Below are 27988 nucleotides of genomic sequence, written 5' to 3'. Positions count from 1 at the left end.
CTATATATCAGTTTCAGGGATACTTCAATATTTGTGTACATTGCAAAATGATCACTATAGTAAGTCTAGTTAATATTCATCATCATACATAGTTACAGATTCGTTTTTTCTTGTGGTGAGAACTTCTAAATTTTGCTCTCTTAGAAACTCAAATGTGCAATGCAGTATTATCAGCTATTGTCACCAAGCTGTACATTACATTCCCAGGACTTATTTATTTTATAACTGGAAGGTTGTACCTTTTGAGGACCTTCATTCATTTTGTTGGCACCTCACCCCCTCAGTGCCACCCCCTGCCCCCACCTCTGGAAACCACCAATCTGTTCTCTGTATCTATGAGTTCAGTTTTTTTCATTTTTGTTTTTTGATCCCACATATAAGTGAGATCGTATGGTATTTGTTTTTTTCTGTCTGACTTGTGTCACTTAGCATGATGCCCTCAATGTCCATCCATGTTGTCACAAATGGCAAGATTTCCTTCTTGTTTATGGCTAAATAATAAATATATATCACATGTAAAAAACCAATTCATCCATTGATGGACACTTAGATTGTTTTCATTTCTTAGCTATTGTAAATAATTCTGCATTGAACATGGGGATGCAGATATCTTTTCAAGTCAGTGCTTTCATTTTCTTTGAATAATTACTAAGAAGTGGGATTTCTGGATCACGTGGTAGTTCTCTTTTTAATTTTCTGAGGAACCTCTATACTGTTTTCCATAGTGGATGCACCAATTTACATTCCCACCAACAGTGCATAAGGATTCCCTTTTCTCCTCATCCTCACCAACACTTGTTATTTCTTATCTTTTTGATGACAGCTATTCTAACAGGTGTGAGGTGATATCTCATTGTGGTTTTGATTTGTATTTCTCTGATGATTAGTGATGTTGAGCACCTTTTCATGTACCTGTTGGCCGTCTGTCTGTACGTCGTCTTTGGAAAAATGTTTATTCAGATCCTCTCCACCCATTTATCAATAAGATTTTTTTTTTTTTTTTGCTGTTGGGTTATATGTCTTCTGTACATATTTTGGATATTAACCCCTTATCAGATTTGTGACTTGCAAATATTTTCTCCCATTCCATAGGCTGCCTTTTCATTTTGTTAATGGTTTCCTTTGCTAGGTATATTATTTTGATTGTGGTGATGATTTCACAGGTGTATACATATGTCAAAACTTATCCAATTTTACACTTTAAATATGTGCAGTTTAATGTATGTCAATCACACCTAAATAGAGCTGTCCTAGAAAACAGTATTTAATAAAATATCTAGCACTCAGTATAGTACAGGCACTGACCCTTGAGGAGAAATGCTGGCCATGTCAGTATGTGACAGCTGAATACCAACCAGCCTCAGTTGCAAAGGTGCTCAACTGGTTTTCCGGGAATGAAATTTAAGACCACGATGTAATAATAGCACTGCATACCTACTAACATGGCTAAAATTAAAACAATCAAACAAGGAATGATACAAAGGGTGTGCAAAGATGTGGAGAAATCTGACTTTTCACACATTGCCAATGGAAATCAAAATTTGTACAACTATCTTGGAAAACCATTTGCCAATATCAACTGAAATCTGATATACTTCAACCTCTAGTACATGGGGATTGCATTCCTACATATGTACCCAGTAGAGATGGGGATCTACCCAATAGAGATGGGAATGTACCCAGTAGAGATGCATACATATGTTCATATAAAAGACATGTAAAAAATGGCCATAGCAGCACTAATCATAACAGCCCCAAATGGAAAACTAACCAAACATCCATCAGTAGCAGAAGGAATAAATAAAATATGACATATTCGACCATTACATACTATTAGGCAATGTGAGAGAATGAACTTTAACTACAGGCAACGACGTGGATGAATGCCACAATCATAATATTGAGTGAAAGAAGCCAGAAACACGCAAAAAAGTACAATTCCATGATTCTATTTTTATAAAGTTCAAAAACAGACCTAATTAATCTATGCTGTTACGACTTAGGATGCCTGCTACCCTTGGGTCAGGATCAGAGACCAGAAGGAGGCAGAAAGGGGTTTTGCTGTTCTGTTTCTTGATCTGTGTGCTGGCGACATGTGTACGGTCAGTTGTAAAAGAATTCCAAACTGTATCCTTACAATTTTCCCACTTTACTGCTATGTGTATTTCAATAAAGCGTTTACTTAAAAATAAAGTGTGGATGGGACAGGTGACTGACAGATTTTTTTTTGATTTTTTTTTTTTTAACTCTCCTCAATTGGTCCTTGGATTGAAAAAGTTTGAGAACAGCTACTCTGGTAAACAATCTTGAGAAGGTGAGGTGCTCTCACCACAAGCATGTCAAGCACTTGGAGGGAAAGGGAGGCGGGGAGCCGGGGAGTCACTACAGAACCAGTCTTGAATATTTAACTCTAAGTACAAGGAGCATCTTGATGAAACCTCATGTCAGCATCTACATAATCAGGTCTCTTATTTCATACCAACATCTAATGAAGAAACACCAAAGCCTTAATATATCAGGATATAATTTTTTATATGTATATACTGCTATTTTATTTCAATCACACAAAGTTAGCATGTAGGAAATTTAAATGAAACAGTACGGTAAGAATAGTGGAGAACCAAAAAGTCTAAAAAGGAAGTATACCTAAAGCATGAGAATTCAATATTCATTAGTGTTTCATCTTCAGTTTTGACTGACACTTGATGCTTTCAAATTTTGAAACAAACTCTGAGATCATGATGAGGATTCTGAAGAGATTTCAGCACCAGCACTAAGGTTTGTACCTTCAGTTGGTTTGCAATTGACTTGTTAGCCATTTACATAGTGTATAGTACAGATTTGTCACAGGTTGGATCACAGCGTTGAAGGAAAGAAATACCTTCCTATCTGCATGTAATTTTTATCTTTTAAATAAATATCTAAGAAATTAAACACAGGAGAAAGGAATGAGGGACAGAGGACAAAAGAAAAATAAAATATCCATTTTCCTCTAGATAATAGTTTGCTATCAATTTCCCACCAAGAAGCACCTTGACCGCAATGTAATAGTAGAAGCCAAGAGTGATTAGATAACTTACAGACTCACCAGGAGGGCCCAGCTCTGTGATGCCCCGTGAGGACTGTCCCTCATGCCTCCCATAATTCCTGGATGACAGACAATTGTTTAAGCCAAATGGTGATTCCATTTGCAGTTGGCCATTTCCCCAAAGTCAGCTGCTTCCACACTGTCCTCACCCAGTTCCTAACCTCCCGCTGCACTGCCCCTGCTGGCAAGGAGTCTTTCCTGTACTATCTCTCTTCCTCAGAGTCCCCTGCTGTCTCTCCAGCCGTCCCTGCATCTTTTGGATTTGCTTAGAGTTCGGGTCTCTTGGCATCTCCTCTCTGGATGCCCAGGGATCACCGTCCTTTCAGCCAATCAATTCTCCTTTTTGATAGTAGCTCATCAAGACAAAGGGGTACAGGCCAGGCTCTGAAGGACATTCCTTGGCCTTGATGTAGAGTACTGGTTCTTATCTAGGGCAGTACTATTCCTAGGTTGCTTTGTGAGTCTTTAGGAGATATTTTGGTTGCCTCTTTGACTGAGGGCACTCCTGGCATTTAGTGGGTGGTGCTAGAGATGTCAGTGGTTCTGCACAAAGAAGCACTACCCATGTCCCATGTGACTTTAGAAGGCAGGTAATCCACGCAGGTACATAACCTGAACCTAGAAACAAATTCCTTCTTATACAAACACACAAACTATTTTTTGCATGGTTTTAAGTATGCACTGGACCTTTCAAGATGCAATTACCTTGTGGGTTGAGGGAAGAGTGTATTTTACATTGTGCAGAACTTTACAAAGAGTTGTTCATCATTTCAGAACATTACACTAATTCACTGAAACCTCACCTCTATCCATCTGCATTGTAGCTGCTGCTTTCTCTGTGGTTCTAAATAAAGGTATGAACATTAGGCTACCTTATCTTGTCTTCTAGTGGAGACATGACCAAACATTTATATATTAAAATATATATTCATCTATTATAAATAACTTTCATTTCATTTTTCCTTTATATTATCATTGGGATATTATGCTGACTTTTTTTAAAGGTATTGTGCAGGTAGATTATATCACCTATGAAATTCATTTCAGAATGGAATAGGATGTTTTCTAAAATATTTAGTATATAATGGAGATATGGAGTTTCAAAGGGCTGGGATCCACTGATTTACAGAAACAGCTCCAATTTCTCTGAAAATTTTTCAAATGCTTTTGTAAGATCTTGTTTTCTTATGCCAAATATAAGCTGACCTTTGCCCAGTGGTGTGCTGGTAAGTATTTAACAACTGGCTCTCTGTGGGGGAGAAGCCCTGATTCACAGTATTTGCTGATTTCCACCGTGTAAATACTCTGATCATGGCCAAGTTCAAGAATCATCTAACATGACATCACTGGACTGAGGGTTGGGTAGAGATACCAAATATGAGCTCCTGTAACTTATACAAGTAAGGGGACCTGAAGACCCCTGGGTCATCAATTTTCTGCTTAGACACCACCCCATTTTTTTCTAGGTTTTGTCTACCAGGGCTCAGGGATCATAAAGTAAATTAAGCGAAGACTAAATAAATGAAAAAAGTCACAACTTTGTACGAGTAACATAGATACTACAAGGCTCAGATTCAAAGGGAATGCAGACAGGCATGAATGAACGAGTTCTCTATGTAGTCAGCTGATGTCAGTTAAAATTCCAGGATAAAAAGAACTGCCTTGTTCAGATGAGGACTAGAGGACACTGCAATACGTTTCTCGTGTTTATTCTGCCCCTGGCTTTAGAGAAAACTCTAGAGACAGATTTGTGAAACTGTTTCAGGGCAGCACCTGGGAAAGGACCATTTGGTCAGCCAGCCAGTGGAAATCCACGGACAGGAGGCTGGCCCTACTTGGTGGTATCTTAGCTTCTTGTGAGTGCTTGAGTGATAGGGTAACTCACGCTCAGCTCTTCTGTTACCATTTACAGGACTGGGGGATCCACACGGCGTGTCTGGCCAGAGTACAAGAGGAATGAATGGTGGATGAAGTATCAACTAAGAGAAAAGATGAAATTAAGAACTGGATTGGTGTAAATGATGCTCAAACATGAAAAAGGGATCAAGATCCAATGGGAGGGACTTCCCCGGTGGCACAGTAGTTAAGAATCCACCTGCTAATGCAGGGGACACGGGTTTGAGCCCTGGTCCGGGAAGATCCCACATGCTGTGGAGCAACTAAGCTCACACGCCGCAACTACTGAGCCCGTGCACCTAGAGCCCGTGCTCTGCAACAAGAGAAGCCACCGCAACGAGAAGCCCGCGTACCGCAACAAAGAGTAGCCCCTGCTCGTCACAACGAGAGAAAGCCCACACACAGCAATGAAGACCCAATGCAGCCAAAAATAAATAAATAAATAAATAAGTAAATAAATAAATAAATATATATATATATACATATCCAGTGGGAAACTGATGTCAATACACGTGTGTCTGATTTTGAATTTGTCCAGGACCAAAATTAGCCATGTTTTCCTTCTTTTTTTTTCTTCTTCTTTCTGACCATGCTGCGCGGCTTGCGGGATCTTGGTTCCCTGACCAGGGCTTGAACCTGGCCCTCCGCAGTGAAAGCACCAAGACCTAACCGCTGGACCGCCAGGGAAGTCCCAAAATCAGCCATATGTTCATTGTTTCTGCAACTCCCCAATAAAGAACACTGAAGAATTCCTGGGATTTGAAAATAACGCCTTATTGTAAAAAAAAGTCATTAAAGTACCTGCGATACCCATGGGGATATTAACAGTGAAATTTCTGGAGAGCAGACGTCAGGGGATTGTTCGGCTGGCTTGGAGGGACCCCAGGTTCTACTGGCTACTTTAAACTGTGCGTATTAGTGATATCAGAGGGGATACGACCAGAGTCCTTTGTAATGACGGAAGCTGAACTTCGTACAGTTCGCCCTCTGCATCCTTTAGTGCTTTCAGGTCTTCAGAACTTTCGAGCGTAGTCCCACACCTGCAGATCCCAACGACCAGGGTTACTCTGGGACTTCGCATTCCCTGTGAATCCCGAATATTCATGCTGTTCAGAGAAGATCCTTGTACTCCACGGCACTGCAGAGTTCACACAATTTTGAATAAAGTCTCGAGTTTATGATGAATGTGTTCCAGACACGCGAAAGTTTACGGCGACTGTCAACCAAGAAAAGGTGCAATCCCAGCAGATAATGGCATATGGTGTGTGATCTGATGGGGGGAAGGCAGGTTCCGAGCAGATGCTTAATGACAAAAGCAAAGTCAGTTGTACGGTCTCTTGGGAAAACAACCAGAAAATAAAGGTGAAAGAATTTTTCTGGTGTGTCAGTAGAAGAAATTCACGAGCTATACATTTTCTTCCGGTGTTGAGGAACGAGGGACAGAGAGCTCATGGCAGTGGGCTGAGGCCACGGTGGTCAGAGGGTCAGACAGAATCACCAAGGACCTGCTGCACTGGGGCTCGCGTTCTCCAGCATGTAATAGCATAGTCGTTGCCGTTGTTGTTGTTATGTTTTATACGCGTGGTGGCATTTGCTTTGCTTGGTGCCTGGGGCCAGGCAAATCATCCCTTAACCATTCTTTCATGGAAAAGAACTTCTGGTAGCACTGGAGACACCGCAGGAGTCATAACTTCCTGACTGGTGTCTGGAGTGAGCACCGATTGCTTCACACCCATTAGGTCAGGTGTGACTGAGGAATCAAGAAGTGAGTGAGGAAGCGTGTCCTGCGCAGTTGATGAAAGATGACACGCGTTATGTTTGCGTCTCAGGTTGGGTTCCCACGGAAACAGATACTGAGAGAAGGCTTTGAGCGCATGTAGTGTATATGGAGCATCTCAGGAAGCAGCGGCCGCAGGTGGGGAAGTGAGATGGTGAAGGGCCAGACAGTTACAGGCTGTGTCACTGAGAAGCCGCTGTGGGCAGGTGAAGTTCTGTCCTGCTGGGGGTCTTGGAGTGGGGGGAGTGTAGAACACACTTGAGAGTTAGTTATCCTCCCAAAAGAGCAAGAAGGCTAGAGGATTTATCCACCAACTTCCCGCTGGCCCTTGTTGAGGGCTGTTTAGTTTTCTGACACTTCCAGCTTGCACGGCCGGAGAGCTGAGAATGCTCTGCTGGCCAGGAAACATGCCTGCAGGCAGAGAACTGCAGGTACTTAGGTAAGCAGCCTCTGGTTTGTGCAGAGAGGAGCGTGAAGGAGATGAACGGGGCTTGACAGTCTCCTGCCAGCGTGTGTGCTTCTGTGTGTGTGTGTGTGCGTGTGTGCACGCACAGATATACAAAAAGATGGACCTTGGAGAATGGAACTAAGAAGATAGGCATGAAAAAGGGTGAGGTCTCAGCCAGCTGGTGGAATAGTGCTCAAAGGTACAGAAAGAGGAAATGCAAAGTAGAGTCAGGGATGATAACAATTATTATGCCTTTAACTGAGAACATACTATGGTCACAGAGGCATCTTGGATCCATTATAAACTGTCTCTCCAGCAACGTTCAAGTTAAGTGTCACTGTTCTCATATTACAGACGAGTTTCACTTAACAAGTCTCAAATGCCAGTGAGTAATTTTCATTTGAATCCACGTCTGTTTTACTCAGAAGACTGTACTCTTCGGACTCCTACACTGCCTGGTATGTCCACCTGTTGATCTGTAGTGAGAAAGTTAGGTTCTGTTGAGAAACACTGCAGATATTGGACTACAGGCAGCAGGGAATCACTGAAGGCATTTTATTTAAGGAGCACAAGCCGGCACACGCCGCGGCTGTCAACACTAGCCTGGAAAGATCACGGTGGAGGCCGTGGCTAGGGAACTGTCAGAAAAGGTGGCTGGCAGAAAGAGGAAAGAAGATAGTTGTGAAAGACAGTGTTTACTTGAGAAAAAGGGGAGAAGTCGCTCCCCAGTGAAGACAGAAAGAGGGCAGCACAGGTTACTGGGAGGTGTGAAAACAAGGGTGGAGGGGGACGATGAGCTGCCATCAGGGTGCCCTGGCGTGAGCGCCAGCTAGCCCAGCCCTTGTCACCCTGAAGCGGGCAACGCAAAGTCCTGGAGAGAAAGGGTCTGACGTCACGGTCATGGCTAGGGCCACTGTCACCCTGCTGCTCATTGCTGTGGCTGATCTGGCTGCAAGGCAGATGATATTGTCTTGAGCCATCCCTGTTACGGGCTGAATTGTGTTCTCCCCAAATTCATGTGTTGGAGTCTCAGCCCACAGGGCCCCAGAATGTGACCAGATTGGGAGGTAAGGTCTTTAGAGAGGTGACTGAGGTTGTTGAAATCACGTTGTTAGGGCGAAGCCCTGACCCAACATGCCCACTATCTCACTAAGAGGCAGACACCCCGGGGGGCACGCATGCACAGAGCGGTGACCATGTGAGAGGGTGGCTGACTGCAAGTCAAGGAGAGAGGCCTCGGAGGAATGCAGCCCTGAGGGCACCTTGATCCAGGACTTCCAGCCTCTGCACTGTGAGACGATAAATGACTGTTGTTTAAGCCAGCCAGTCCATGGTATTTTGTTGTGGCAGCCCTCGCAGACCAGCACAGTCCCCGATGAGGGCTTTGTGCTTCCTCAGAACACGTGCCTTCCCACAGAGAGGAGGACAGCTCTTCCAACGCACAGCTATCTCTTTAGTGGGACTTCCAAAGAAGGGTTTAAGCATGTCTGGTAGGTGGTCATGTGCCTCTGTGACCTGAGTGTGGCCAGGCCTGGATAGGGGAGGGTGCCTGAGCGTGCTGGTGAAGGTTAGAGTGGTGGGAATAGACGGCAGTCCTATGAAAAAGGAGGGAGGACCAAAGACACTACCCCTCATGGTCAGGTGGTGGGAGCCGAGCCAAGAAGGAAGAGCAGGAGTACTCCTCAGGAGAGTGACCGTGGCATCATCACTACTAACGCTGCCACCAAACAGGCTCCAAAGGTTCCCCTGGCTTATGCCGTTGCTCTGGACAGTCTACCCCTTTCTCATCAACACCAAGGGCTGGCTCTGATCTCACATCTGCTATGAAACCTCCCGTGACCCACAGAACAGATGATGCTTTCTCATCTCTCCGCGACGGAAAGACATCTGTGCTCCACAGTGCTGAAGGCATTAGGGCACATGTGGATATGCAGTACTGCACATGCAGCTGGTGCGACTGAAGAACACAACACTTAATTCCATTTTAATGGAAATAGCCACACGCTGCTAGCGGCTAACATTACCCGGTGCTCACTGTGCCCGTCCTGCATGTCACACGTGCCTCCGTTCTCCATCCACGTAGTTAGCCAGGTGACAGCAGGGGTTCTCTCTTAAGTAACTTTGTATCCCCACATCACCAAGCCCAGCGCCTGATACACAGAGATTCTTACAACACGTTTGTGAGCACACCACTATGGTGGCCATTCTGTCTCAGATGATCCGTCTAGTAGATTACTTGTCAATCCTGTGGCTCAAAAGGAAAACCTTTTAAGGACTTTCATGAGTTCCACCAAGTGCCAGGTCTCCGCTCCACTTTCTGGGGAACGAAAAATGGCTAAAGCATAGCCTTGGCCTCTAAGGGCTCAGGGCTCGTGGAGAGGGCAGAGAAGCAAGTCTAGGCTCACCTCTCAGACGGGCAAATGCCACTTAGGCAGGCCTGTAGCCTACCTTGTGGGATTCAGGCCTGTCCTCCCTGTACTTTTTTCTCGGGTCCTACAGAATCAATTTTCTTTCCCACAGACTGAAAACATAGGGGATAAATGTGGGCAGGGCATGAGACCTTTTAGGATCCCTGACAAAATGCAGTGAGTGAATTATGTTTTTTGAGAAGCCATCACCAGCTGGAAGGTATAAGAGGAGTGCGGGATGGTCTTTCAGGTCAGAAACTTTGAAAAACTTTACTTGTTTCACGTAACTGAAACTGTCACCACGACGACCTACCATCAAAGAGGGTCTTTCTCTGCGGGCAATGCTTGAAATACAGAGGCCATGCCTAGCTGATCACGTTCCTTTCCCCGTCCCATCTCCACCTCCGACTCTGGGGACCTTGCCCATAGTAGGTGTTCAGAAAGTACCTGCTGGAGAATGAACAGGAGAGCCTGTTGAGGAATATCTATGCTTCCTCTCTCTACACGGGGCCAATTCTCCAGTCCCTAGAACCCTATCCTTCCAAAACATGGGGGATAGTAAGGAAGCAGGTCTTCCTTTGGTCTAACAGGCAGTAACTGTTGGAAAAAAACAGTCCTCCAGGGATTGAAAGGGGGTAAGCGTTAGCAAGTCAGCTTTCTACCAGGCAGTGCGTTTCTGCTGGCTACACAGAGCTCCAGGCCAGCTAAGCTAACCCTGCAGGGATGTTACACGGAGTATAGCCACCACCTTGTGAATGTGGAGGGAAGCCCAGCAGGCTGTGCGGGCTCTGCTCATCAGTGAGGGGAGCCCCCGCAGAGAATGAAGTAGTAAGGGACTGGCCAGGAGAGTGTCAGACACCCGGAGACGCCAATGACATGTTGACACATCTCACTCCTCCCTGCTTTCCTCAAATCAGAATCAAGCAGTACGAGCGCGAGCAGTTTCCAGATCGGGTTTACACAGTTCAAGGGCTCTTCCTGCCTTATCAGCAGCCTCTGACAGGCTCCAGGTGGGTGCTGTCCAGGAAAAAAACCCAGAAACCCTGAAATATTCAGTACAGTGTTATTAGGGAGGCTTTGCCCTTCAACTACAAGCTTCTGGGGAAAAAATATCTAGTGGGTTTTTTTGTTTTTTTAAGAAAAAGGATTCACAGCTTGTAAAACTTGGCATCTTAAAAAAAAAATAAAGATAATGACTGACTTCATAAACGAAAAAGAAATGGAAATAAAAGTGCTAAATACCAGCACTCAAATGTCAAAGAAGACAAGATTTTCCAGGAAAATATCAGTGATCAAAAAGCTGAAAAAGTTATTAGGATGGCAGTATTGTTTGAGACATAGTCTCTCCTTATTTCAGAGCAGATTAAAAAGAAATAATAAAATCACAGAGCTGATGTTTTTATTTTTGTTCTGGTTCTAAAGTTAAGCCAGGGTAACTTTATCCTAGCCTGATCTGCCTAGGTTTACTCTGGTTTAAAGGCAAAGTTGAGGTCAAGTTGAACAATAGTGTCTCATTCTCCAGCCTCAATCACATGTACTCAATGAAGCTTCTCATGGTTTTACTTCTAAACCGTGAACAAATCAAGTGTTGAAAGAAATTGGCTTTGAGTAATTGGGTTTTATCCAACTTGGGATTCAAATTATGTTCTTTAAACTACTGTGATGTCTTCCACCAATTTTGGAAAATTCATGGTCTTTTTTTGTCTATAAAATTCCTTTGTCCCATTCTCTCTCTTCTCTCCTTCCAGGAATCCAAATATATATGTTAAAACTTTTTAATATGTGTCCTATGTCTCTTTTCTGTATTTTCCACCCAACGAAGTCTTCTCCCTGCTTCAGTCTGAATGCTTTTCCCTGACCTATCTGACAGGTCACTTATCCTCTCTTCAGCAGCATCCAAGCTGCTATTAAACTTACCTAATGAGATCTTCATTTTTTAAAAAAATTTTATTGGAGTATAGCTGATTTACAATGTTGTAGATCTTCATTTCAGTCAGTATATTTTTCATCACAGAATTTCCATTTGATTCTTTAAAAATTTTTTTAAAATTTAAATATTGGTTTATTTTAAACTTTTTATTGGGGTATAGTTACAATGTGTTAGTGTCTGCTGTACAGCAAGGTGAATCAGCCATACGTATACATATATCCCCTCCTTTTTTTGATTTCCTTACCATTTAGGTCACCGCAGAGCATTGAGTAGAGTTTCCTGTGCTATACTGATTCTTTTTTAATAGGGTCGAGTTTCCTGGTGAAATTCTCCATCCTACCATTTATTTCTTGAATGTACTAATGACATTTATTTTAAAAATAAAGATTGTACTTACCTTTAGAGATAAGTGTAGTATCTGGATCACCTACAGGTCTGTTTCTATTATCTGTTTATTCTTGGTCCTATTTCTTAGTTTCTTACTTTTTTATTAAGTTTTGATGGAATGAAGAACGTTGTGTATGAAAATTTTAGAGGCTCTGGATGATGTTATCTTCCTTTAGCAAGTCAACCCTCTCTGAAGGTAAAAGGTAAATCTCAACATCTAGAGCAGGGGGAGCTAACCTCAGTCTAAGCAAGGGCTCAGTTGACCTGAGAGAAAGCTTTACCTTTCTCAGGCTGGGTCTACCTTGAGTTCACCCATCCCTAGGGTGTTGCTTCCTAGAGGTCCCAAGAAGAGCTTTGTTTATGAGAGCCTCTCCCCAGAATTCTCTTTTTTGCCTTTCCAGCACCATGAGAGTCTAAAACCCTCACTCTGTTTTTTAAAAATTAATTAATTAATTTTGGGCTGCGTTGGGTCTTCGTTGCTGCGCGTGGGCTTTCTGTAGTTGTGGCGAGAGGGGGCTACTCTTCGTTGCGGTGCACAGGCTTCTCACTGCGGTGGCTTCTCTTGTTGCAGAGCACGGGCTCTAGGTGCGTGGGCTTCAGTAGTTGTGGCGTGTGGGCTCTAGAGCACAGGCTCAGTAGTTGTGGCGCACGGGCTTAGTTGCTCGGTGGCAATGTGGGATCTTCCCGGACCAGGGCTCGAACCCGTGTCCCCTCATTGACAGGTGGATTCTTAACCACTGCGCCACTAGGGAAGCCCCTCACTCTGCTTTTTAGCAGCTTTTCCTTTGCTTGACTTCTTAACCTTTGCCTTATGCAATTAAGAATGAAAAACTTACTGAGGGGGAAAGAGCATGGGGCCTTCCTTTCTCAGAGGGCCTGGCCCCTCAAGCCTTGGCAGACCTCTGATGCCTTCAAACAGCTTTTTATTTTCATTTTCTCTGGCTTTTCTATGGGTGCTTCCTGGGATCATTGGTCTGCTAAAAGCTGCTTTTCCAGAGCCAGGAGTAGAAGTGTTGAATAACTGTGGTCTTTGCAAAAGCAAAATCCCAGAGACAGAAAACTATCAAGAACTCGGCTGGGAAAATTCCTTCCATGTGCCAGAAAGTGTACTTGTACTGCGGTTTTTACATGAATAAGATAATATCCTGACCCTGGGGGCATTCACATCCTATCAGGCTTCTTCTAAGGTGAACTTGATTCCATTCCATTTCCCCTCCTCTTTTTTTGCTGTTAGTATTTTAGTGCAAGACCCCCAATAAACATTGGCTAAAAGACTCAGGCAAATATTAAGATCGTCTTTCTCTGAGACCCCACGCTACTTATCAGCACCTCACGGAGCAGAGTGACGTGTCACAAGGCCTGAGGCGGTTAACGCACTGGGCCCTGCCCCCTCCCCGCACCAGACTGGGAGCTCCCTTGAAGAGAAGAACTAGGTCTGCTACTTACGCCAGAACCTCCAAGTCACCCAACATGTATTTCTGGCTTACTTTTTTTCACTATAATCACTCAGTGGGCAAATTCCCATACTTCCAGCGTGTTTCGGTTTTTTTTGTTTTATTTTTGGCTGTGCCACTTGGCTTGTGGGATCTTAGTTCCCTGACCAGGGATCAAACCCGGGCCCTGCAGCGAAAGCACTGAATCCTAACCACTGAACCACCAGGGAATTCCCACTTCCAGTGTGTTTTGTATGGGAAAGAATGGGGTAAGGCAGTGACCCTGTTTATGGCAAGGGGAGGAGTGCTGAGACTGTGTCTCTGGGAGCTGGTTCTTCTTGTCTGTGCAGCATCAGTAATGATTCCAGCCCACAGTGATAATGAGTAGCATTTATAAATTGTTTCCCAGTATGCCTGGAATTATTCTAAGCATATTACACGTATTATCTCATTAAATCTTTAGAACAATCCTAAGAGGTAGGTTTTATTATTGCCCCCATTTCACAAATAAAGAAACAGAGGCAGAGAGTGGCTAAGTTATAAAACCCAACCCTAATGCTCTCGTCTGTGGAAACAGCAGCTGAGACCGTAAATCGAGACCCTATTCATGGTGGTGGACCCTCGTCCTAATCTGCGTAATTCCTGGTGATGGACCCTAGCCGGTGGTGGAGAGTTGGTGGGAGACTTGCTGATTATATACAACAGTCTTTGCCTGAGAGACAAACCTTGCCATTTTCTTCTGGTTCCATCTACCATTTTTTTCGTCTCATTTCTAGTTTGTTTTACTCTATCAGTCAGGACTGAGTGCAGTCAGAGCAGCTACACTGGCTTAACCAGCCAGGGGCCTCTGTTTTTCCTGGAACAAGTGGTCTGGAGGTGGGTTCCTTATAGTCAGGTTCCTTATGGTGGTTCCCTAATGTGCTGAGGATTCAGGCTCTTTCTGTGTGTTGATTCTGTTAAGTAAATTTGTAACTTTCATCCTCATGCTGGCAAGCTGGTTACTCCCTCATCAGCACTGTGTGTATTTCAGGCAGGAAGAAGAAGGATAAAGGGGATCAGATATAGAGTAAAACTAACAATTCTGTTCCCACTTAAATAGCTTTCCCAACCCTCCTACACTGCTGGTGGGAATATAAATTGGTGCAGCCACTGTGGAGAACAGTATGAAGGTTCCTCAGAAAACTAAAAACAGAGGTACCATACGACCCAGCAATTCCACTCCTAGGTATATACCCAGACAAAACTATAATTTGAAAAGATACATGCACCCCAATGTTCATAGCAGCACCATGTACAATAGCCAAGACACGGAAGCAACCTAAATGTCCATCCACAGAGGAATGGAAAAAGAAGATGTGGTACCTATATACAATCGAATACTATTGAGCCATAAAAAAGAACGAAATAATGCCACTTGCAGCAACGTGGATGGAACTAGAGATTATCATCTGAGTGAAGTAAGTCATAAAGAGAAAGACAAATATCATATGATATCACTTATATGTGGAATCTAAAATATGACACAAATGAACTTATCTATCAAACAGAAACAGACTCACAGACAGAGAACATACTTGTGGTTGCCAAGGGGGATGGGGCGTTGGGGGAGGGATGGAGTGGGAGGTTGGGATTAGCAGATGCAAGCTATTATATATAGAATGGATAAACAACAAGGTCCTACTGTATAGCACAGGGAACCTGAACCAATCTCCTGGGATAAACCATAATTGAAAAGAATACAAAAAAAGAATGTATGTACGTGTATAACTGAGTCACCGTGCTATACAGCAGAGATTGGCCCAACTCTGTCAATCAACTATATTTCAATTAAACAAACAGACAAACAAACAAGTAAATAAATAGCTTTCTCAGAAGCCCTATCCAGGGATTCTCTATACATCCAGCTGGCCAGGACTCTGTCACACCATCACCCCTAGTGTAAGGAGTCCGGAAGATGGGTACATTGCTACCCTGAAGGACATCAAGATTCTTTCAGTAAGGAAGAAAGAACCATAGCAACCTACAGTGCCTGCCATAGTTATTAAAGTTTTAACTGAGGTCAGAGGAGGGCACTTCATCGAGGACCAGCAAGCCCGGGAGGCTAGATTTCTCAGCGAGCATCACAGTGATGTGCGGAAGCTTGAGTAAGAGATCAGCATCCTTCTGGGTCAGAGCCCTGGTCCCACCTTCCTGTAAGGGATCACCTGTTGCACAACCGTGACAGTGTAATGAGAAGAGCACTGAACTTAGAGGCAGAAGAACACCCTGCTTTTGCCACATATACTCTGGGAGACCTTGGGCAACATATTTCCACAGTCCTTATCAGGAAAATAGTCCTACCCACTCCACAGAATTGGAAAGATCAAAATAACAAATGTGGAAAAGTTTTGTAATCTACTGACCTGCTCATTTTACTTGTCTCTTATGGCTTTTAAAAATTAGAAATGGAGACGTCTAAATAGAAACTAGCTAATTATTTCCATAAACTTTTAAAGGTCCATCTAAAATTACATAGGTATATATACACTTAGAGCATTTTAACGTTTTGTATATATAAAGTGTATGTTGACGTAGATAATTTTATCACATTATAGCCTGCACATACACACATGTACGCAGCTGTTTGTTAATGAAATTTTGTGATATCCTTATAATGGAATGTGGCAGAATTTACAAAGTTCAGTATTAGTACTCAAGCTTCTAGACCCCACTGGGTTGCTTAATCTACTTCTTGGGTTTATTCTATACTGGGAAGGAAAGAGGGCTTGGAATTATCAGTGTATCTCAACATTATAACTGTCATCTCTCCCACGGGAAATATGAGAACACTGCTGTGTTTTCTAAGATATATGCCAGCAATATTTCAAAATATGATTAACAGTGCCAATACCTTGTGAAGTTGGGCACATCTTTCCCCATTTGGTCTTAGTGATGCCGTCTATCTTTGTGAAAGCTGATGTATTAAATAGCTTTTTAAAAGCCTTTTTGTGGCCTTTCTCTCCCCTCAGTCTAAGACTGTAACTTTCATGGATCATAATGGGAGTTATGCTAGAGCATCTGGGGGTTATGTGGCTTCTGTAGTTAATGGTGATGGACCAGGCTGGAAGCCACGGCCTGAAGTTCAGGATCCCGTCTCAATTATTTAAGCTCTCATGGTGGGGTGGATGGAAGGTGCCTTTCAGCTGGCCCCCAAATTTGGAGCTTTTCTACCTTTTATTTTGGCAGAAACCAGTGCATGGACACATGAATTAAGTGAGATGGAATGACAACAAATTTCATATAAAATTGTACGATATCCAAAATCCAACATTAGGAGAACTTTCACCCCAAAGGTTTATTTTGATATAATCTTGAATTTCAGTTAAAGAGAATATGAAAGTTATAACCTTCAATAAACAACGAGGTCCTACTGTGTCGCACAGGGAACTATATTCAGTATCCTGTGATAAACCATAATGAAAAAGAATATTAGAAAAGATTATCTGTATATGTATATAATGGAGTCACTCTGCTGTACAGCAGAGATTGGCCCAACACTATAAGTCAACTATCCTTCAATTTAAAAAAAAGAAAGCTATAACTTTCAGTTAAATGTTATATACATCAGCCCTTGAGAACTAGACAGGAAATATATTTTTCCTAATAGAAAAAAAAGCCTGCTTATTTAAAAAAATCACACAAATTTTGAGCTGGAAAAGATCTATGTAATGGACTCACTTTATAGATGAGGAAAATGAGGCCCCCTGAGATTAAACTGTTTACCCAAAGTCAGTTAATTCTAATCCCTGACCATGGATACAGAAAACATTAAGATAATGTGACACTTGATTGCTGAACAAATATATATGCTTCTTTGGAACAGAAGGGATGCTCAATAAATACTTTTAAAATAAATTCAATATTCGAGAGCTTAAGTATTAAGAATGGAGCTAACCTAATATAAAAGTTATCAAATTTATTCATGTTTTACTGTACTAGGAAAAGTCAAACTCATATATTCAAGGAGGCTTGGTGGGACGTCCACCAGCCCATAATAAGAACTGAATAAACATTTGTTGACTGAAGGAAGCTTGTTAAAGTTGATCATACATGGAATGAAATGAAATACCCCAAAAGAGTAATTTTTAAGCTATCTTATTTCTTCCTTTGATAATGACTTTTACTATTCTGAACCCCAACCTTGATACAAATGATAGGATATGCCCTTAGTTATTCTGTCTGGAGTAGATTTCCACTACGTGTTTAAAAGCCTGCGCTAGTTTCTGAAGAGGAAAAATGAATGTGTCTGCTAATAGTCACACAGGTGCGCTGGCACGTTTACACCCCCAGGTTGTCTTTCCCCGATAACACAGCCCTGGGCCTGGCCTTAGCCTTCGAACACTTCTGTGCTCACCGGCCTCACTTGACCTCGTCAGCCACAACCAGCTCAAGTCTCTATGTATTTCCTTAATGCCTGTCCTGGCACCTTTGGTCTTGCTTTCCTACCCGCTTCAGTCCTCTCCCGCACCTGATCTGCCTTCGTGCAAGCCTCAGGTCCTACTGTACAGCATAGAGAACTATGTTCACTATCCTACAATAAACCGTAATGGAAAAGAATATAAAAATAGCATGTAATACGTGTATAATTGAATCACTTTGCTGTACAGCAGAAATTAACACAACGTTGTAAATCAACTCTACTTCAATAAAAATATATATGCTGATAAAAATTCAATTGTACACTTTAAATGGGTGAATTGTTTGGTATGTGAATTATATCGCCACAAAGATTTTATTTTAAGAGGAAAAAAAAAGACTCAAATATTTATCATCTTCTCTTTTAGACGTTACAACCTACCTAAGACTCTTCTCTCTGGGTCCCCGTGCAACCCAAGCATCACTAGTATTGATGAAGTTAATGCAAATGTTGGGACCCATAGAATGGAGGCCACCCTTGCAGCCCAGCCCACATCACGAATCTAAACCGAAGTCCCCCTGTACTTACAGGAAACACCTGCCAAGCAATGCTAACATACACCAGTGACAATCCAATCCTCCAACTCAGCTTTAGCTGGCCCACCTTATCCTAGAAGACAGGACCTGCCAGCCTTACAGGGGAGTCCCTGACCTCCTGTTCCCACCTTGCCTCTTCCAACTCCTGCAAAACTCATTCGTGCCCCGGAACCCTGCGGAAGGGTGCTCCACTGTTTGTGAGGCTCTGTCCTGCCCCTTCCATGGACTGTTTTCCTTTGAACAAATGACATCAAACTTGTTACTAAACTGTATTATTTTTGTCACTTGACACCATTATTTCAATTATTTCTATAGGGACCATTTTCTTTTCCATTAGATTGTGAATTCTGAGAGGGCAGACACCCTGCATTCTATTTATTTGTGTGTCCACAGCAAGGAAGCCCCCCTGAAAACAGAGTGGGTGGACAGTAAATATTTGTAACATGAATGAATGAAAACTGTCCCCCACCATAGACCCGACACCCGGTCCTCTGCACTGGTCCTCTCCTCTAGGTGCATGCAGAGCACGGGCTAGCAGCCATCATCACAACACGCCGCAGCTGATTCTATTACTGGCATCCTTTTACTGAAGGGCAAACTGAGCCTTAGGAGATGTTTAGTGACTTTCTCCAAGTCACACAGCGAGGCCCAATGGCTGTGCTGTGGAACAACTAGGGGAAGAAACGTGAAACAAGTGGTAGAAGCCACAGCGGTAACAAAAACAATCCAAGCCAAGGATATCACGGAAGAAGCCACAGAACAGAAGATCCAAGTGTGTTACCATGTAAAACAGGGAAAGCAGGGCAGCCAGACTTGATCCGTCGCCCAGTCAACTCTGAACGCTGGGATTTCGTCAGGAAGATGTCTGGATGGAGAATTTCTGCCACCAACCCAGGAACCTTTCCTGGGGCCCTCCACGGGGACGGGCATCCTTCTGCTAACCCGAGTCCGGCATGCTGCTGCACTCTGAGCGCCGCCTGCCACGCTCCCCACATTCTACCAAGCTTTCATGCTCTTCCCTTTCCTTTCTTCTTGCAACCGGCAAGATGTTTCTGTCCCCCAGTTTATTCAGAAACATCATGTGTTTCTATTCAGTGAAACAGATCAGTGGCATTTTCTACCACTAAATCAAAAAAATCTTTCTCCTCCTCCAACTTCAAAGACAAACCTGCTAACACCCAAAACACTTTCTAGATTTTTTTTTAATGCCTAGAAATTCACATGACAAAGGAAATAGGAAAAAACCCTCCCCACCTATCTCCTGCGTTTGTGAAGATTTACAGCTCCATCATTGTTTATGTTGAGTTCTATTCCTTTTTGTCAGCTGGCTTCCTTTGTACAGTTTAACTACTTTCTCATCATGCCAAGCTCTCCGTGAATTGTCACAATGGTTAATGGGATATTCTGTGTCAAATACTATTTAATTTTAAGGCATTTCTGTCTGCTAACACATTACCAACTGCAAATTTCATTTTGCCAAGGCAAAAAACAATTTATTTGTTTTATGTTGAAAATGGTTTTTCAAGTAAAATCTGATGGTACCCTTATCAAGCACTCTTATCTTTCATTAAACTAATGCTTTCAGACATAATTAAGAAGGGGCTAGAAAACTAAGTATATTGTAATACGCTGACATTAAAGAAGGCATATCAAAATAAATTTGCAATTGTATCATTACATCAATCTCTACCCTGACTGCAGTAGTATTATAGCCATAATTAATTAGCTATAATACAAATTACTAATAAATCTTTAGAAATTAAGTGCCTAATTTTTCAAAACCATATGTCTTTGTAAGTTGACTATTTAGAATTTAGAGGCTTTTTAATTAGGAAGAAATTTATGCAACGCTGTATGTAATAACCAGGAATCAGCTTTTCTGCAATACTTTTGAATATCAGCAAAAAATTAAATCTTGGGAAAACAGTCTGGGTTAATTATAGTATTTCACTGTCAAAAATCAACATAGAGGTAAAATTTAGAGGTTAATGTGGCCTTTCCATTCCTTTAACTTCCACCTAGCCTTATGTTCTCAGTGCTGGAATCATTAACCGAATCCAAAAATCAATGAGAGGGGGGAAATCTCCCCCATGATTTATGTCTCTAAGAAAGTTTTCATTTTATCCAGTAGTTTCAGCAAAACTCATCAATCCAGGTTAAACATTTAACACTCTCTCTCTCTCTCTTTTTTTCCTATTCCCTAAGGATAAAGCAAGGCTATTTCTGAGCCTGGCCATCATTTTGGGTAAGTGATTATTTTGACATAAGACACAAAAGCTGCTTTGTCAGGAGGGTGGGGACATCACTGGGGTCTAACAAAGGCATTGCTGAAGTGCAACCTCATTATGTGTGTGGGCAAGAGACCCAGGGGCCAGGAAGAAGCCCCAGTGGTGAGCCCCTGCTCCCCCAGGGACTGCTGCAGGCAGACGTCAAAGCCAAAGCCCTCCTGTGGCCAGGAGGTTGGCTGGGAGGTGCCCGGGGCCACATCTGGTTCCCTCCTACACTGGCCTGGAGGGAGATGCCTAGAGACACAACAGCGAGAGGGGAATCCTATAAAAACCAGATGATCGCCTATACAATCCAGAGACCAATTCTTTTTTCCTCCTTGCTTCACCTCCTCCCACTGTAGCTCTCTGAGCACAGCCCAGCCGAGATGTGTTTTGCATCCGTAGGTGCCATAGGAATGAGGCCAACCAGAGGGAAATGCAATTTTGCTCATCGAAGAACTTTTCCTTATGTCGTCCTTTTGAATTCACCTTCCTCGATAAAGAGTTGGGTCCTGAGTTCTCCCAAAGCCAGTGTCCCCTTGTCGGCCCAGGAAACAGAATTATTCTTCCCCACCAGCTCCAAAAGGAGGGAAGCCACCGTTTTCTCCCGTTGGGGTTCCGTGGTGTATCCCCAAGCCGCTTCATCTGAAGGTCTTCTGGAAAATCTATTGCAGCTCCTGAGCACGTGACTCAAGGGTGTCAATCACTCACAGACGCATTTGTGCTCAGGCAGAACTGGTCCCTGATTGTCACTCGAACGAGAAAGGAAGAGCAACGACAGCATCTCTGTTCACTGTTGCCGGCAGATAACAAACTCGAGATGAAGCCACATTTAACCGGGGAAAAACTGCTTACGCCTACAGAATGAAATCTCAGGCTTTGACAGCTGCTAGGTAAGTAAATGACAATAATTTTATTCTGGGGAAATGCAACACAGCACATCTTGCACAATGAGACGGAGTTGGCGGCCTGAGGGCGGAGACATCCCAAGTGGTGCGTGTTCAGAAGAGTCCCGTAGGAGGAGAATTGGGGGCAAGTGGCCTGACAATGGTCCCCTCATCAAAGCAGGGCTCCGTGTGAGCTCACGTGGAAGGTACAGCCCCTGAAAGGGAACTGGAGAAAGTGGCTCTGAATTTTCAATTCAGCAGGCGAATACCACACAGGGACTCCGAGGGAGCCCCGTGTGAAAGGCCTTCGCCCGAATCCAGGAGACAGACCTTCATCTCATGTCTGGAGGCTTCTCACAACCTCCTAACTGGTTTCTTGACTTCACTCTCCACCCGCGGCCAGAAAAGAAGCCTTCTCAAAGGCTGCTACACCCTACAGTCCATCAGGGGTCCCCACCTGCCATCAGAAGCCCTACCGCTTTAGGCTGATCTACAAGGCCTTCCACTCTGGCCCTTGTTCACGTCCCACACGCATTTCTCCAGGCCTTGCAGAGGCTCCTCCATCTTTGGTCCCTCTTCTGGCCAACTCCCGCTCATCCTTTAGGTGTCAGCTGAGCTGTTTCCTGCCCCCAAATCCTTCTCTAACCCTCTGAACTGGGTTGGTGACCGTCCTCTCTGTGCTCCTTCGTGTCTCTGGGATAGCTTTATCAGACTCCATTCCCTCTTCACGTTTTGTCTCTGGAGTTTTCAAGGTTGCAGAAACTTGAATCAACTTAAGCTCAACAGGAAACTCGCTGGACCCTGGATTAGCTCACAAAACTGAAGGAAATGCTGAACAACCAAGCTCGAGGACAGCAGAATTAGGGTCCCTCCCAGACCCCCAGATTCTACATTAGGGCCTTGAACACTGGTCTTGGTTCGCCCCTGTGTTTCTTTTTTTTTTCTTTAAAATATTTATTTATTTGGCTGCGCTGGGTCTCAGTTGCGGCACATGGGATCTTCATTGCCGAGTGCGGGATCTTTTAGTTGCGGCATATGGGACCTAGTTCCCCGACCAGGGATCGCCCCCAGGCCCCCTGCACTGGGAGCATGGAGTCTTAACCGCTGGTCCACCAGGGAAGTCCCCGTCCCTACGTTTTTGCTCCCTGCCTCCATCTGTCTCAGTCTCTCTCTCTCTCCTCTTTTCTGTCGATGATCTGTTGTCCTTTGCCAGAAGGGGCTTAAGCTTGCATTTTCCCCGGTTCTAATGTGAAAGGTCTGCAGCAAGAATTCTGGTTGCTCCTTCCTGGGTCACCTGCTTGCCCCAAGACCACTAATGATGGCTCTGGCTTAGGGAGGCTGTATTATAGGAAGATGGCAATCCCATCCAGATCCCATATCAAGCTCTTGGGTGGAGGGAAGAGCCTGGCACAGGACAGAAGGAGGGGAAGGGCGGGCTCCAACACATGGATCATCTCTTGTTGCAAAACCCACAAGCACAAAATCTCAGTGGGAAAGGTCAATAAGTATTTATTTTTTGTGCCACTGCAGGTTGGCTGGAGGTTGACCAACGTAGCGCTGACGGCTCTGCTTTGCACTGCAGGTCAGGCTGAGCCAGGTTCCTTGTGGTGGCTTAAATTCAGGCCTGCTCTGTCGACGTGCCTCATTCTGGTGCCCAGGCTGACGGGGCAGTTCTTCTTAGGGCAGTGACAGGGGTGCAGAGGGGAATGGAAGTCCTTGGTGGATCTCAGGGCCCAGGCTTGGAAGTGGCACACTGAATTCTAGACAGTTCTGTCTGGCTGAGCGCCAAGTCCAGGGCTGGGGATGGGCACCGAGCCTCTGGTGGGAAGCATGGCAAAGTCACAAGGCAAAGGGCAGGGATATGGGGTGGGGGGTGAGGACGGAGAGTCCAGGGATCCCAGTGATTCCCCCTCCTTGTGTCCTGTGCCATGCTCTTCCTTCCACCCAAAGAGCCCAATGATTTTTCAAAGGAAGGGTGAGGTCATTTCCTAAAGAAGGAAGAGGTGCTAAGTGGATAAAACCAGTCACGCCTACACATTCTCCTGGTCATGCTGTGCCTTTCGTGGGGGCAGGAGTCGTGGCTTATTGACCTGTTCCTAACTCAGTGCTTGGCAGGCAGAAGGCAGTTGAAAATGACCGGTTGAACTGAACAGAAGTGATTTGGGGGTTACAGAGAGGACAGACACCCGAACCATTTCCTGTAAAACTCAAAATCTTGCTAGGGAGGCGCAAGTTCATGTGAGTAACTGGCACAAAACACAGAGAAGTATGTGCTCCTTCGGTTCAGACAACGTGCTCTGGGCGTGATGGGGAGGAAGAGGTGAAGTCCAGCTACATATGCTCAGGATGTGTCCCCAGAACAGGTGGGATTCAGGGACAGCTTTAGAGGGGACGGAAGCAGCTTTGTGGCCTGCCAGGTGCTGGCCTGGCAGCGAGGCCGAGGGCTGTCGCCTGTTTCCCACTGCTCACACCTGCAGGGGATGCGGCACCCCCGTGGTTTCCCGCGTGAGGCTGATTAACCCTCAGAGTTATCCAGCTAGAAGCCGGCAGAGCCCGATTTGGACACAGGAAACTCGCCTGTCACCTCTTCATTGTCTGTGTCTTGTTTAGTGGCTGACACTTCGTACAGCGGCTCCGTAAGTGTGAACCAATGAGTAGGTATTTGGAGCCTGGCTCTCTTTCTTCAAATCTTTGGCAAAGGGAGAAGTCAGGACAAGGCACAAAGGGACCAGTCTGTGTCTGCTGTAGGAGGAGAGAGGGCACATCCCAGAAATGCCCAGGATTTATGTGTGGCCAGGGCAGCGTGTGTATGGGGTTCCTGGCAAACCCCAAGGCTGAGAAGGTACGTAGCAGACAAGCACAGGGGTAAGGGTGCGTGCCTTATTCCGCCTACAAGTATCCCTTAGGGCCATGGATACCATAGATGACCTCCTAGGTAAAAGTTTATGATGTATAAGGCAACACAGGTTGTACATGCTATGCACTATGTAATAATTCGGATCGAGCTCACTGCACACGTTTTTTTCACTATCATCAGATGCAGGAAAGAGGTGCACTTAATTGGGAAAACAATTTATTTCTTATTCCCTTTTCATCTTTCTGAATGAAAAGAATTTGGCTAGCTGGTCTTCTCTCCTTAAGAGCATAGAGAAGGCTGCACTGTCAGGAACTGCTCTTCTCTGGAGAGGACGCCGACAGGTGACATCACGTGCAACGCGCTGGTGTGAGCACAGCACGCACCAGCCCCCTCCTGCCGCTGCGAGCTCCCGGCTGACAAGGGAACAGCCTCAGGTGAAGAGCCTCAGGTCAGCCTCATTCTGGAGAAAGGGGAGCCCATCCTGGGGGTGGCTGTGATTACAGAGCCCGGGGTCTGAGGCTTCAAAGAAGAGAGACAGCTGAGGCGCAGGTCCCTGCCCCAATTTCTAACACCCTGTCATCAAACAACTGTGTAGGACCCTCATCACCTATGCTTTTTCACTTCTACAGGCAGGAGTTGAGGTAGTTCATAATTCTTCACACAAGGCTCTGCCCACACAGAGGACAAATCTCTCATTGTTGGGCCATCCGCTGACTCTCACCCCACCCAGTTGGTTCATAGGAAATAACAACAATAAATAAAGCTTGAGTTCAGAGAGGGAGCCCCTGTGCTGACTTTTCAGAAAACAATCAGACAATTTAACAAGTGCTGGGAGGTGATGGGGGCTCTGCTGGGGGCTACACAGACCTCAGACAGACAAGCCGCATATTCGGGGTAAACGTGGATTTTGTTGTTTGTTTACAGAGGTTGAGGGGACAGAAGTTAAATGATATTTTGGTTGCTGTTGTTCCGTTTTTTTTTTCAGTGATTTATAAGGTATTTTATTTTATTTTATTTTTTAGGTGCTCATTAGTTATCTACTTTAGACATAGTGGTGTGTACATGTCAGTCCAAATCTCCCAATTCATCCCTCCCCCTCCCTTCCCCCTTGATAACCAGAAGTTTGTTTTCTACATCTGTGACTCTGTTTCTGCTTTGCAAATAAGTTCATCTGTACCATTAAATAATATTTTTGGAGAATCTATCCTAACAGCCAACTAAAAAATGACCTTAGAAACCTGTGAGGTCTAATATGGTAGCCACTGCTACAGGTGACTTTTAAAATTTATATTGATAAAAATGAAATGAAATTAAACATTTAGTTCCTCCTCTACCATATTGGGTGGTATAGACACAAGCATTTCCCTAAGCACAGAGGTGGCTGGGACTATGGGACTGCGCTGCTATAAGCTAATGGTCGTCATCCTCTCTTGCGCGGGCAAGCCCTGGGTTCTACCAAGTTGATGTCTGGGAAAATTATTGGAGAGCAGCAGCGGCTATCAGCACAGGGGCCACTGAATCCAGTAAGCAAATTGCCTTTTCATTTCTTAGGTTCAGAAAGGGGCTTCCTGCTGAGACCTCATGTCCTCTCCAAGCAGAAGACCCGCCGTCCATCCCAGGTCGTGGGCTGCAGAGAGAAACCACGTGGTGAAGGAGCAAATGCCTGGCTTGGGGTCAGAGGACCTGGGCTCTCACCTCAGCTCTAGGCCTAGTTCTGCGCCTTTCGTTCTTACAGCCTCTCTGAACCCAAGCTTCTGCATCAATGAACTGAAGATAACCAACGTGGCTGGTTAAGTGAATATAAAGGTGTAACCTCCTCCCTAAACACAGACATTTGTATTGGGTGGGCCAAAAACTTTGTTCTGTAGCATCGCACAGAAACTCCCGAACGAACTTTTTGGCCAGCCCAGTACTTGCATGGAGACTGCATCAGTAGCACGTCTTCGGGAATGACGGCTCTAAGGTCACAGTGTGGACAGTGAGGTTTCTACCGCGGTGCTCACTGTCCGGTTCCTCTATGAGGACTCCTGGGAAGTCCGCCTTGGGGGAGGCTGTGGCCTCTGAGCTGTCTCTTTGGGATGTCACCAGCGTCAGCGGTCAGCTGTGGTTTCTTTTTGCAATCAACAAGAGAGGTGTGCCCAACCCTCGCCCACATTTGGTAGAGTCTCACAGGTGCAGGCGGGTCACCCGGGCCTGACAGGACAGAGCAATGCACATGGGTCATACTATGGACAGGGCTGCATAGTCCATATCCCTAAAACACACATTCTCCAACCACCAAGGAGCTCCAGAAGGAAACCATCGTGATTTGCCTTAAAGTATCAACTTCATAAGGTCCCAAACATACCCCAAAGAGGACAACTTAGAAACATTAAGTAGAGGTCACGGTATGTGTACTGCCAGGTGACTTGATTGTTTTGAGAGGTGAAGGGCACTGGTATTTAAGACTGAGAGAAGAGGCTGGAGCTGCAGTAGAAAATCTGCTGGACTCAGCGGTCGCTAACTAAAACACCCAACGAATGGAAGATGTTGGCATTCTTCATTCCACAGGAATGAGGCCAGCTTAGAGGAGCACGGCCCCACACACACCCTGATCCTTATCAGCAAGCCCGCCCTTGAACCACGGCTATAAAACTCCTCACCAAATCCTCCTGGGTCGAGACACACAGTTTTTCAGGGCAGGAGCCCACTGTGTCCTCCTTTGCCTGGCAAAGCAGTAAAGCTATTCTTTTCTACTTCACATACACACACAAAAAGGTCTGGACTAACTAGTCTTGCTTACCTGTAACAGTGAAGGACATCTCTTTGTTTTGATCCATCCTCACCTACTATACTCTCTTGGATTCCTACTCTTCGGACCAAAAGAAATAAGCAATTCACCACTGTGGGCCAATGGAAGAGGCGATGCTAATGTTCCTTAGGTAGAATATTGTTACCTTGCACCCACAGCTTGCTCCCGGCCCAAGCTGCTCCAAAGAGCATGGCCATGTAGCACACAGAGGCTCACCATGTTGCTGGTGGTAGTGGTGGTGGGGTGAGGTGGGTACAGCTCTATTTTGTATTCTGGACACACCTTTGGAGTAAAGAGAATATGCACCATAGGGCCGTGGTTCTCATGCAAACTTTAGCATCACCAGAATCACTTGAAGGGCTTGTTAAAACTTGAATTGCCTGGCCTCACTCTCAGAGGTTCTGATTCAGTTGGCTGGGGGTGGGTCAGAGGTCAGGCTTGAGAATCTGCCTTTCTGACAGGTTCCTAGATGCTGCTGCTGGTCCAAAGGCTTAAACTTTGACAATCACTACTTTCAAGCCTTCTCAAACTTGAACACAGATGGACAGATGGACACATGCAAGAGGAGGTGTATTTCCCAAAATGCATATTTTCTTGTGCCTGATACCAACTCAAGTGACTTAGGCAAATCATAATAGTTAATACATAGCTTTACTGTGTTACAGGCACAATTTTAAGTGCTAAATGTATTAACTCATTTAATTCTCATGAAAATATTATAAGAGGGGTAGTATATGATTGTCTGTGCTTGGCAAATGTACCCCAGAGAAGTAACTTTCCTAAGGTTACACAGCTAAAGCTGGAAGTAGAGTTGGGGTCTGAACACA

The sequence above is a fragment of the Mesoplodon bidens genome (genome assembly GCF_964165515.1).
Source record: "Mesoplodon bidens genome assembly, chromosome: 5".
NCBI classification, from domain to species: Eukaryota; Metazoa; Chordata; class Mammalia; order Artiodactyla; family Ziphiidae; genus Mesoplodon; species Mesoplodon bidens.
Note: the sequence above shows the minus strand (reverse complement) of the source record.